The sequence below is a fragment of the Varroa destructor genome, unplaced genomic scaffold (assembly GCF_002443255.2).
Source record: "Varroa destructor unplaced genomic scaffold, Vdes_3.0 BEIS01000004.1, whole genome shotgun sequence".
NCBI lineage: Eukaryota > Metazoa > Arthropoda > Arachnida > Mesostigmata > Varroidae > Varroa > Varroa destructor.
Genome location: NW_019211457.1, coordinates 6,032,789 through 6,046,430, shown reverse-complemented (window position 1 = coordinate 6,046,430; position 13,642 = coordinate 6,032,789). Strand labels below are relative to the sequence as shown.

The 13,642-nt window shown below is 41.9% G+C and overlaps 1 long non-coding RNA gene across 1 annotated transcript in view; it reads right to left on the bottom strand.

Moving 5' to 3' along the window:
* The window catches only part of LOC147755771 (uncharacterized), a 54,083-nt gene that overhangs the window by 22,106 nt on the left and 18,335 nt on the right, over positions 1-13,642 (bottom strand). The window lies entirely within an intron of this gene.

Here is a 13,642-nt window from a genome sequence, read left to right as displayed (position 1 = left end):
TCCAGTGAAACAATAGATCACCACTGGCTTCGATGGCACAAACTTGTGGCCATAAAAGTTAGGTGAAAGTCTCGAATGATTCGAAATGTTCCATGGGTTTAGTTTACTTTATCAACATCTGCTTCTAGCAAACGTTGGTCATTGTTTGTAATTACTAACGAAAGCGCAATAACTGCTTTTATACGTTTAGTCCAGTCTAGTGAGAAGATGTAAAAAACCGAAAATAACGATAGCATTGCGAAAAATACGACATGTTAAAAAAATTGCATTGCAAAATCTCGCCATAAGCCTGGATTTCTGCAAACTCGAAAGCTGTCCTTGTTCCTATATTATTTTCACCAAATCCATTTCTCTAATAAACTACGGTGTCGACGCCATCAGCACTTATCTACATTTTTTGTGAACCACCTATACAAGTCCTAGATAGGACGATACAATAGCTGTGCAGCAAAATATATATAATTAGAAAGAAAATTGCCAAATTTCCTAGTGAAAAGAAAGCGTCATCACAATTTTGAATTCTACGAATGATATATACCATCTCGCCAGAAGGTAGCGCCTTTCGTTTTGGAAAAGAGTTGCTGATCCGTGTCAAAGGTAAGGCCTTAAAGATGATCGCCCATCGTCGTCGAAAATCGAAATTCGTTGGCGTAAGATCCGGAGAACATGCAACAGGACCTCCGACTCAAAGTTCAAGGAGGCAACTCTGACGATATTTGCCGCGTGTAAGCTCACATGGTTATAGAACAAGCCAATGACCTGACCCTATTTGTTGGGTTATTTCTTTTGAATAATCTGGTTGAGTCGATGCAATTGGGCCAAGTAAACGTGCTGATCAACTGTCTAGGTTATAAAAAGCAATTTCCACTAAATCTGGTTTCAGCAATCTTATAAATCTGATCTGGTTGAATCCTAAACCTTAGCTTTTCTCCTGGAGTCACCAGCATCTGGTTTATGTTGACATACAGGCATTACCTATCCCCAATGATAATGTATGCAAAAACTGCGGCAGTATGATGCCCAATATTGAGCGAGATATTCAGACGCTGCATTAAGCTGTAATCTTCCTTCTGCCTTCAAATAATCCTCATCAAACTCAGACGATAGGCCAGACCGGGGGCATCCTCTAGGATATACACAATACCGTTATGGTGCAGGAACAGAAAATGCGCCTTCAAACGGTCTATCCGACGTGAAGAATAAGTGAAAGTAAGACCCGAAAGCTTTTAAAAAGCTCGAGCAAATATATACATACATATAATAAAGATATGGGTCATGCTTGCTGTGAAAAATATCGTTCTGTCGAGGCTACTTCCGAGGCAGACAATGTATTCTACTTAGCCTTGTTCGTCAGTTCTTCGCTAATCTCAGTGTGTATGTACTATACCCCTTAAAACAACTGAGGTGTTGCGGATTCACTGTACATGTGACACGGACACCATAGCCACTACTCTACTGAGTGAGGCCTCTGAGACCTCCATTTTCTCTGCTTATCCATTCTTGTTGCTTCAAGAGATCTTGCTTATCTCTAAGGTTATATGTAGTCCAATCATATCGGCACGGTGTACCTGTACAGTTTGATTGTACTAGCCACTGTGCGTCTGAGACCAAACATGTACACCGTGTCCAGTTCTGAACGGGCATGGGGCGTTGATGTCAAGACGATGTTTTTCGCCTTAATTTTGCTTATCTGGCTCGGCAGGTACGAAAAACGCGGAAAAAACATCGAAAGCAATCCAGTATACCGAGTGCCCCGTGCTTATCCTTACCTTCGCAGACGCATCGGCGACAGCCGACACCGTCGCAGAATGAAAATACGTGCTGCTAGCAACGCCAGAGAAACATGAAACGGCTTCTGGATAGTTAATCCCCCAAAGAGGGACAAGGATAAGGAAACAATTCGGAAATACGTGGCACACAATACGCCACAGACAAGATCAAAACGTGGTATTAAGACATCCACGTTTCTTGCTGCTCCCGGCCTGTACGAAACACCAAGGGACTGCCGTACTATAAGCGTTTGTTTTGCTTCCATCACCTGTTTGTTTATCTGTTCGGTTGAGGGTTAGCTTGTACTAACGTTCACACAGCTTCGAATCGCCGCCAGCGCCACTAGTAGGCTGTCATTGCGACGATCCTAGTATCGCACGTGACAAGCCGCTTGCAGGGGAGTTTTTCTGGTGCTTGGCAAGAGAGCACAGCTCCGCTAGAACAAGTTTGTTCGATAGCCTTTGATATTCGCTTGACGACCAATGCAGAAGCAGACTATGATAAAGTCAGGCATCGCTTATATTGCTTTTTCGCGCCGAAATCTTGCTGTTGCTGCTTGTTTTTGCCGCGGCCATCTCGCTTCGGTTTGCCCCTCTTTCGCCACGTACATTTTCTCTTTTTAAGTAAATAAGGTACTGCCATAGCCAGCAGTAATTGCAGGAACCGGGGCTGCGGCAGAAATGGCAGTTGTAGCATTAACATCAATAAGATCTATCGTTACAGTCACGATAAATCAAGAAGTCTAAAATAGACCGGGACGCTGGGTAATAATCACGTCCTTTGGCGAACGCGCAATGCCGATGCGACTGCCCTTGGAGAGAGGAAAACGAAAAAAATACGTTTGAAGTTGCCTATAGATGACCGCAAAGTGGGTTTCCGGTAATGTGTTGAAGTTGTGGACAGTAGTCGAGGATACAGCTACAAGACACGTTTGTTATTGGTGTCTGGGATCCGGTAGCAGTGAGGTATTCGAACCCCCGAGCGCAAAAATGGTGTTTGCTAATACTCTTTGTGTTGGTCGATGTGGACGAAAATTTCGGATAACTTTAGGGCCTAAATACAGCTCGGATAAACGAACCTTTCTCTCACAGTTTTTTTTTCCAGCAGACGGTCAACCAGGAATGGGGTCGTCGTGTGACACGAACTGTGATGAAACTGAGTATGAATAAACTATGCTGGCTGGCCTTAGTAAGGGCTCTTCATATATGTGTGACACTATACATTTGTCAAAGCTAAATGAAACTTAGATTTCAGTCTTTGTTTATGTTACTCCATTGAGATAAATGTGCAAAGCAATTCTCCTGAGCCTCCTCTACGATGTAGTAAGCAGATTTATTGTGCACAGAGCAGATGGATGCGTGCATAAGTCAGTTAGTGTTTTAAGCACATTGAGCTGACCTGAACCTAGCTGAGATTTTGCAAGGGTTCATATAATTGTATCGTCTACGTATATTTCGGTGTTTGCCTCTACTTACTTCATTTACAATAGACGAGTACGTCGAGTGGGAGAGGGACCCGCACCGCACAACTGTTGTATCTTAAGTTAATTTCTCATAAAATTCGAAAAATGAGAAAATCCTAACCGGTACTTATTTGCTTCCAGCTAGAACTGCGCACAAGGTACAAATCGGAATAAAGTTGATGTTTTCGATAAAATTACTATCAGTTTTTTTTTAAATACCTCAAGTACGTGTTGACTAGAGCAGAAATACACGTAAATTTGAAAACTATAAAAGGCATAATGATTACGTTTTCTTCCTTTCTTCGGGCTCTTTGAGGCAATCATCAATTTAACGCTCGTCCGCTGCTCAGGACAAAACCTGCGATAGTTCCACCTTACAAAAAGAAATCGAATGATTTCTGCTTCGGCCAAAAAAGCCGACTTTGCGAGAAAATCGCAAATTTCAGTGCTTCAGCTGCAACGTTATTCATCTCAAAATTAAAGTAACAGGAGTCCACTACCAATCATTTAACCGAAACGAATATTTTCTTCCAGTTGAGCTTTTGTTAAAGGTTAGCCAGCCATGTTAAGATAACCCTTTCTTCGAAATCATTTCCCATAATAAATATCCTATTATTTTAATTTCAACTTTGAAATCGACGTTTGTACATCGACATTCGATTACCTGATAAAATAGGTCTCGTCAGAACTCGGCAGCGTGTGATTGTACGAGTTTTTAATGGGTTCAGCTGCTGTGCTCATGTGTGATCGATGTACCAACCAGGCCTGTAACGTTTCAACAGGTTCTACTTGGTAAAACCCAATTTTCGTCGGTTTCGGCCAGTGTCGCTACCTACCTGTTTTATTTTTGCTACTCCAAACGACTCGCTACGGCTTTAGCGTCGTTAAGGAACATAATCGCAACCACTTATACCGTAACTGGTATCAATACGCGTGGCCGCAAGTTTCGAAGTAATCCAAAAGTACCTGTCACGATTGCTTTGAAAAAGCCATAGCTCCATCAGAAAGCACTATTCTCACGCCTGTTAAACCCCAAGTCGAAATATGAATCCTCAGGCCTCTAGGAAACCACCGGAGTCAAAATGGCGTGATGCCTTGCATGTTGCGCAAAGACAAAAGGGTAAGGTAATTTCGAACTTGAGTTGCTTGTTACTTATGTGGACTATCAGCACAACTGTAATCGTATTATTAGAATCGTTAAGATAATAGCCCTAGAAATGCTAGAGCGAAATATATACGCAACGTGAACGCGAAACTTTCGCGCTAGACAGAAATATATATACATATATATATATATATATATATATATAGACTAGCGCTATAGTTTGCGAGATTCAGCCGGTTTCGTTCACGAACGGTAAGTAGTAGATAAGGCGAAATAAGTGCCGGTCCAAGTTAGTTTCATATGTATGGATGTTTCTTGTACGATTTTAACATGTACAATAGTAAGTATAATTTGCAATTAATATAAGATCGTTCATTTGCGGCATTTAATTCAAGTTATCCCGCTACAAGATAGTGACACAGGTGCAGACAAGACCGTTGAAGAAAAGGGGCAGTGAATACCTTTGAGTTTAAGGACTAGGTGCAGTCAATTATTTTTCGAAATTACGATTCTTCTGAAGCTAAATATTTACGATATCATCGTGCATTGTACTGTTAAAAAAACGACACCTCTCGGGTTTTATCTTAGATCATTTTGTGGAAAGGTTTAAAATAACTGAGTCTAGACGCGTGGCATTACGCCTCGGGTATTTGGCATGGAAGAAGTCGTTTATGCATTATTTAAGGGTAGGTTTGCGAATCCGGACGCTTCATTGCTCTCGATTGCAACGATTGTTTGGGTCTGTCGTATTGTATTACATGAGACGACGCTGTGCGGAGTCGTCGGGTGCCAGTTTGTTTATTCAATCTGAACGCGTAGAGACTTGGCAAGGTAATTAGTATTTTTTTTTGTAAAAGTATCATCCCCAACCAATTTACCTTGAAGTCGTTTATAAATGGGTTATTCCAAGGACATATTTATCTACGGAACTTGCAGAACTTGTCAATAAACTGAAAATGATAAATACACTGAAGGCCCTTTCATCTTGAAGCCTGTCTAGAAAGCAATACCGAAGCGATCTTTCACATCTTCCTGACCTGGAGATGATTATTAGCAATAGCAAAAAAAACCCGAATCACCCTATTTAACGATTCGCTAGAAGTATGTGAGAATGTCACAATTAAAAAGTTTCAAACTCAGAGAACTGTTCCCCTCAATTCTAAATGCTTAATTAATCGCCTTTAAGCAAACACAGCGTACATATTACCTGAAAATTTCCATCCCTGGCCTGTCTAATTGGGTCATAGCGTCACTAACAAAGAATAAGGTCGTAACGATACAAAGCAAAAATATTAGATGGCGTCTGGCTTCTATCCGGTCTTTGGGGCATCTTGAACTTACACTCAAGTAATACTTCTATCGGTTCTCTTCTACTCGCTGGGGTTTAACATCTGTCGTTCACTATGTCCACGACGGCTACAGACCGTGTGGGAAGATCTGAGCCGTCTTCGAACATACAGGTCGGAAAAAGAAGAAATCACCTACATTGGCCACACCTGGCTCGTCTAGTGGTCGGAACGACGTCGAGTTAAGATCAATCTTTTATCCACAAGGCAGTAATAGCAGCTAAACGCATCGAAAAAAAGACAGGTTATATAGTGCTGCAGTGCAGGTGAGAATCAGGCTGTCGCTAGACTGGAATTAGTGTTAGACAAGAAGCAAGAAAGGTCGACAACGGTGCAGGAGCACAGTAAACTGAAAAACATCGACCTGCAATGGGGCAGTAGAGGTCACTGAGGCCTGCCAGCGTCATCAAGGGTCCCTTTTCAGGAAATGTTCCGGGTTGTTCTTGACAATGTGCACGTAACAAGGGCCGGTGGAGCTGCGCTAAATTCTCATTGAAATTAGTAAAGTAGAAGTTTCCTTATGTGGACGAGCGTACGTGAAAACATATCTGTAGGTATTGTGTATCACAAGCGCAGATGATTTGAGGTATACGAAGTCAGCTCGTTACGAAGGCAAAGGGTAGAAGACTATTTGGCTCTGGATGACACGTATATTGTTCTTTGTTTGTGTAGTGTTATCGATATTATAGACTTGGTAAGCGATGTTATTCCGAATCGGTGAAAAGCATCGGCCAGATCAGTATTTTGTATCTCTAACAAATATTTGTATTGTACAATGCATAGAATAGTCTATTGGAGTATCTGATAAAATGGTAACTAAGGTTAGCATCTAGCAAACAATGTAAATATTGTAGGGTTACAGTCTCAATTTTTACGCTAGGACTATCATGAATGCGAAGCTATGAGCAGATCTAACAGCATTATGTAGAAATGAATTGAAATGAACTATCGGGCATCTATAAAGCTGTGATCATAATATAGATAAGTGAGGGGGCCAGTCTTTGCCCTTTAGATGAGGCCGCTAACTCGGCCTAAACTTTATGTATGATTTGATTCTACACCGGAACAGACCTGTTTATAGATTATCTTGTTTTCAAAGTGATCGGACTGATCAATCATGGCAAGGCCAGCCCAGGGAGTCCTAGGTAGACAATTAGTGGTAAAGACACTATGATTAGGACTCTAGCCCAATTCTGCCTTAACGATGCGACCAGCCGAGATCTAATCGCATGTAACATGTGTAATTCATATAAGTGATGCGCTATCGTGCCACATAAGATTGATGTATCAACACTTCATCAGACCAACGTTTGTGTCACTGGCGCTTATGCCACACGTAATTCGGGTTGACGTCAAGCGACCAACGGCAAAGTTGTAATCTGTTTAGTAATAGATCTGGTTTGGATTCGAAATCCGGCGCGGAGACAGCGCGTATCGTCCAGGAAAAGAAAGTAACCGTTTGGAAAAATTCGTAACTAAAGCTGAACTTGGGACATTTTACTGATTAGTTAATGTTCTGGCTATTAGACTCTGAGCGCCGTAATATCGTTTTCATCTCCTGTATCGTCCTGGTGTTTTTCTTTACTCAACCATATCAACGTTTGCTTATCGAGTTAACTTGTGTTAGATTATTCTAGATAATAATAATCATGCGTTCTATAGTGTCGTGATTTTTTTTATATTATTCTGAATCCCTTTGGTTAGATGTGACAGAGTGTACTGGATATTAGGCTCAGAATAGCGACGGAACTATCTAAAGTCAGAAGTATTTCTGCACGTGCGAGTTCCAGCAAATAAGCTTGATTTTTTTTATTGCTGGAGACACAGGCGGTTCTCGTATTTGGTTTCACGTCGTTGATATATCTCGCGACCCACCTGCGTCCGAATATATTGTCTGTTATATATCGTAAGTGTACTTAACGTCAGATGGAATATAGTTATCCCTAACAAGCACAAAAATGTAACAAATCATTCGACAATGAAGGGCGCAGTTGCGCCGCTGATACCAAGGGATGCTGGAAAAAATTAACTAACAAGCAATTGTGGATACTAACATTATGAAGCGGACGCACTCGTGCATGCAACACGATGGATATCCAGTTTTCAAAAAGGGCGGGCAACAGCCCTCTCGAACGATCGCTAGTCCACTTCGCTCTATCAACTGGATATTCGTTTCCTTATTCTAGGCTGTTATTGCCCCAGCACCGGCAACATCCCGTTTCGTTGAGGAGAAAAACAATTATTGACATGTCAGTCAAAGCTGACGTACCTTGAGTCACTATTACGCCACACCGCGGAATAGGACTAAATAACACGACATCCCTTTAGCTTCATCGGCTCGTGTTGGGCCTTTCGCAGGCTGCTGCATAATGACGTCTTGTCGAATGTCGTCCTTTCCGCTCCAGTAGTACGTCTCTTTATTTTCTTCACTCTCGTGGTTTGTGTGCGCTTACGTAAATGCATCGTGAACGGTCTTGGACTGGTGGTATTTCTGCGTGGTAATATCTGGACTCAAGCTAGCTCTGCTGTGATTTGCTCTGTTTTGTCCTGTCACTTTTCGGGAGACGAAAATAGGTTGGCGAAGAGCTAACGAGTTCCACATATTTGTCATCAGTGCAGGCCAATACGAGACAAGGCAACACAATTCACAACGACCAAAAACAACAATGAAAATTACTACTAACTAGTACATCGTTTTGATGGGTATGATGACAATGACGGACGCAACGACCCCTTTACTGGACTTAGGGGTCATAATAGGAAATAATGGGCTGGGAAGGGTTGGATTAGAAAAATGCGTAGGAATTATAGAGAATTAGAGGAAATCGACGTTTCAGGCGGTGAAAATAGTAGATGCCAGGCTGACATCGGGTTAGACGGTCGTGTGGCTTACTGACAAGAATGAGCAGACACTCATTAGCTGAATGACTACAGCCGGTAATACGTGTACATACTAAATTTCACTTAGAAATAGGTAATATGTCGTATAATCCATTTCGTATGCCTTCTTACACTAGGTACTGACCTTGAGTATCTGACTAAATGCATACAGAAACATATACGACAGGTAATAGGCCAAGGATATTGATATGAACGCTCAAAAAAGATATAGAAAAAAAACAAGACAAAAAACGGGTCGGCGAGTGCCAATGATGCGAACAGTGCCACACTGTCTAACAACTGTATTGCCATAGACTGCTTTTAACGAGGCCTACAGAGTATGGAAAGGAACTGTCGAAATTTTTTACATATCGTTTGCTTTAACCAGTAGATGGGAATCTGTAATTGAATTAGAGAATAAAGGTTAGGCTCTATCGTATCCACTTTCTTGTAATAAACGAATTTAGAAAATAGAAAATTTTCTTCGTTAGATAAGCGACAGCAGGCAGAGTTAAAGTCTAAGCTTCGTAGTAAAGATTGCTTGACATTAAACGGACCCGTTCCGTACATTTGTTGTAATGGTCTCTACGGGGACCGCCGTGACCACCATTGTTTCACAGTGAAACTGGTTATGAAGAATAATCAATAAAAACAACCAAAAAGCCGGTTTACGCCCCTGTGTAGCTACCACTTTAAATCATGTTTGTATAATACATCTTTAAACAATGTATATATATTTATAGAACAATTGCTTAGAGATATTTTTATAGATATATATATATATATTTATATATATAGATATTTATAGGGATAGTTTCGCAAGACGACTGAACACTTAATGAAATAGAGTTGCTTTCTTTTGGCTGTCAGCCTGCATGTAAAACAAAGCACCTCACCATTTCAACATTTTTAATAGAGTTTGACTTAATGTCGTCTCGTGCCTTTGCTTGCGGTTTTTTTCTTGTACTTTGTTGCTTCACATTTTTGTTACTTCTTGTGCCTATATTATAAGGCCAGACGAGATAACGACAAAATGAAACATACAGCGGAATCGCTACGCAAGTGCCGGGTACTTAGTATATATATATATATATATTTCCTATTTGGTTAGGTCAGTTGTTATTCAAGTTTGTCAATTGCAATAACAGGTATACCCTTATAAAAACAGATTTTTAATGAGATTCATCTTCAATGCTACAATTTACACCGTTTTTCTTCTATTGGAACTTTCGACGTATTTTTGAGTAATTCGACGATTGCTTGCAGTGATCAGTAACGATACTGCGCCACTACAAGTATAAGCTTCAACAGTGGAACGTGTTTCAAATCTCACAAACCGAAACGAAAGCTTAGCTCGACCAAACTGATATAATTGATTTAAAAGCTTGTTTCCAAACATCTGCTATTTAATGTTCTATTGCTAGCTATGCCGTTTCAATCCCCGCATAATTAGAGACCTGCATTTTAAACCATTTAGGTAACAGAATATATATCCTCGACATCAAAGACATCTTACATATCAGCCTGAAACAAAAGCACCCAGGTAATTCCTGTTCGATTAAACGTTTTAGTTATAATATGTGTGTCAAACTGATCAGGCTTTCTGCTCTCAGCCGCAATCAGTAGCACAAAGCGGACCATAGACATAACCCAGCCAGCAATAAGCTCGATGGGGACGCTTGGCCACGTATATCCAACCTAGTAGCCTTTTGAGCTGCTGAATAGAAGCTGCTTGTGGCGAACAACTACCGAGACCGCTGCCCACCTCAACCAGCCATATGTTCGCTTTTAAATTCCCATCTTCCCTTTCTTCGTAATACATAGAGTAGTAGCATCGCTACCCCTCCTAAACTGGCCCTTCCGAGCACCTAGGAGAACTTAGCGGGGTTCTCTTTTTCAAAGAGAGACGAAAACAGCCGGCGACAGAGACAGACAACAACCAGTGCCATGGTGAGGTACAGCAATCAGCGCCAAAGACAATGGACAATCGGAGCTTTGCGCTGGCCTTCCATCTGACGGCATAGTGGGCAGACACTTATAATAAAGAGAATGAGAAGGAGAATCAGCGCTGGCCCGTACACCGGAGGAAGTCAGGGTTGCGTTCCGACGCGAGGCGGAAGGAGTCAGACAGTTCGAGCGTCACGTACCAAATTGACTGGAGAACCCTTGATATAGTCGGAGAGGAACGGTACGTGGCTGCTGTCGACCTGCTTCGGCGACAATGGCTGAAAGGGGTGCACTCAGATACTGGAGTTGGATCCGTTAAATACCTGGGGGAGCTTACGGCTCCTAGACCCAAATAACCTATTACTGATCCAGACCGGCAGTCAACAGGCAGTAGCTATCACTTAGTTTCTAGCTACTATATTTTAGTGTACCCCTACCTGAAGGCTCTTGATGCTCCTGCCGTTGAGTCGTTGCTGGCTTGCTTGTTAATTTTTTGCTAAATCGTCCAGGGAAGAGGACAAAAGTGGCGGGCCGGAACCAGAAGCAATGTAACGTCATCCCGACGCTCCAATGTCGTTCAGACGTCCAGCGGTCAGTACAACAGTCGGGGTGCAACAAATGCCACTCGACTTCTTCGATGCTGCTGATCGTACGGTTACACATCGACACTGTTTTCTTCGATATCCCGTAAGCGTTTGTCCTTTCTGGTTGGAATGTATACTAGTGGTCTGACTGACTCTAAGATCCTAGCTGCTATTCCGTGAATGCTGAGATGGTAGTTTAAAAGAGTGAAGTGGCAGTAAAGCGCAGAATTCGGTGCCGGAGCAAACGAGTACAGTTTCATCCTAATTAAGAGTTTCGAAGGGCACACAACTTGGGGCACTGAAGGATAGGATGTGTTTTCTACAAGTTTAACATTCGATCCTTTTTTAAACATTTCCGTAACGATCATAAAACTATGTTGATTCCAGATTTGATGTGTTATGTCGACAATGTTTATAGCTATTGGCTCAATAAACAAATAGCTTACGACACATATTGCCTTCATTGTATATTGAAACAATCCAAAGTTGCGCATAATAATCTGCCATTAAATAGCTATGAATGTCATGAAGACATCTCCCTGATTATTCAGTGATTCCACTTCCTCGTTTTGCGAATCTCTTGGCTAGCCAAATTTTCGATACCAAAACCCATTAGCGGTCCTCGTACATGCGCCACACTCGAAAACGCGTATGTCAAAATCAAAGTCCACAGAATTTTAAAATATTTAGTAGTGTCGAAATTCCGAGTCGCCGAAGCGACGAATTTCGTTGCGAACCTCGACGAAGGATATTTACCGAAGTTCATCTTCTGTTATCTTCTCTTCTCTACATTTACTATTCGCATATATTTTCTACCTCTATCGTGTTGCCTAAATCAAATCTCCGCTTCATCGCTATTTCTTGTAGTACTTTCTCAATCCCCTTAGTTCCTGTCAATGCATTCTATTTTTCTTTAGTTACTTAAGAATATCGGTGGCAGACCATTACGATCGCTATTGCCCCTGCGAGCGCCACAAGCGTTAAACTCAGCGGAGTCGTCCATTCGCGAGGCTGGCAGTACAATGATTGGATTGGTTAGGCAATTTACAGGCGGTCGAAAGCAACCTCTCTACCAATACTTTCTGCGTGGCCTACACCTCCTCGAATCAAGGCGTTCATTGTAAAAGACAATGACGACATGGCAGAGTCGGCACTGGCCCTCGTCTTCTAGACTAGGGCATATATATGACATTAGCCATTTCTAAATTTGTTCAACCACAAAATGTTGGCGCCTTTTTTTGCCAAGCGTTCCCCATCTACCCCGAAGATTCCGTCTCTTTTGTTTCGCTGTTAAGTGATTCCTAACTCACTTTGAAGTTTGACGTCTGCCATCTTTGCCGACGCGAATATACGGAGAACACGAAGAGGCGCTGCCTCATGACAAGCGTCTGGCGCTCTTCGACGACAGGTAACCTGGAGCGAAAGCCCCTTTGCCGCGCTCGTATGGCCTATGTCCCTATATGCGTCTATCCACATAGGCTTACCCCTCAATATCGCAGCAAAGTGGATGGTTAATTACAAAGCGTTTCAAGGGGAAGAAAGCTGTGGCGGTTAAACGCGGGTCTAAGCACAGGAAACATTCAAGCCTATAGAGAGTAGACAAATAGATGTCGCCGATGCTCTTACTGTAGATATTACAAGGACCAAGTGTAATTGTTCTTTGAACTCGTGGATGCCTCTGTTCACAAACTGAGTCAAACTGAACATCGGAGTGGGTACGGCATAGGAGACGACCAGAAGGCAGTAACGAGTTTCGTTTAACTTTAGGCCATCTTCAGGCTGAGCTACCTTGAGGCCAGGCCAACAAGGTCTTGTTCGAGCCCAGAAAAGGGAGCACGAATTTGTGATATACAGGTCTCTAGCAGAGGACGGTGTAGAGAACAATGCACCAAAATCAACGTACTGTTAGATGAGGGAAAGGATAAAGCGTTGTTGGCGACAATACTTTAATCTCAGTTAGAATAACGCTTCATTGCTAAAGCTATGTCTAGCCCCAAATGTACGGAGTAAAGGAATGCTTCTTCTCTCGACACGTACCTAGGCGCAAGATAAACAATAGAACACGTTTTACTTAAGATAACGGTAATTGATAGTCGTTTTCCCTCGTGAGACACCTGTAATAAAATGTTTGGGGCAAGTTTCACCCACTCTTTTACGAGTTACGTAGTTTCCTTTACATCTGTTTGTTTTTACAGAATACGAAAATAACAAATCAAAATAATCCTGCCTTTAAACAAACAAAACATCTCCATATCTGCATATTCCGTCTTTCTTTCTATAGTTTTGGCAGGTAGAAGGTTATACAGCTACGATAGTTGAGGTAATTACTTTACGTAAACTATTCCGCGCCATTTTCGTCAACGACTGAATCGCTGCCAAACGACTACACGTATTTCTGATGCTGGCTGAGCGGCGACTGTTGGTTACTGCCTTTGATGTTGTGCACCGAATTGACGGACATATTGTAACACATTTGTTGCCTATAGTAGATTGGCTAATAGACAATAGTCTATGGAACGGATTTTTTGTGGTTTGCATTTGTACTACA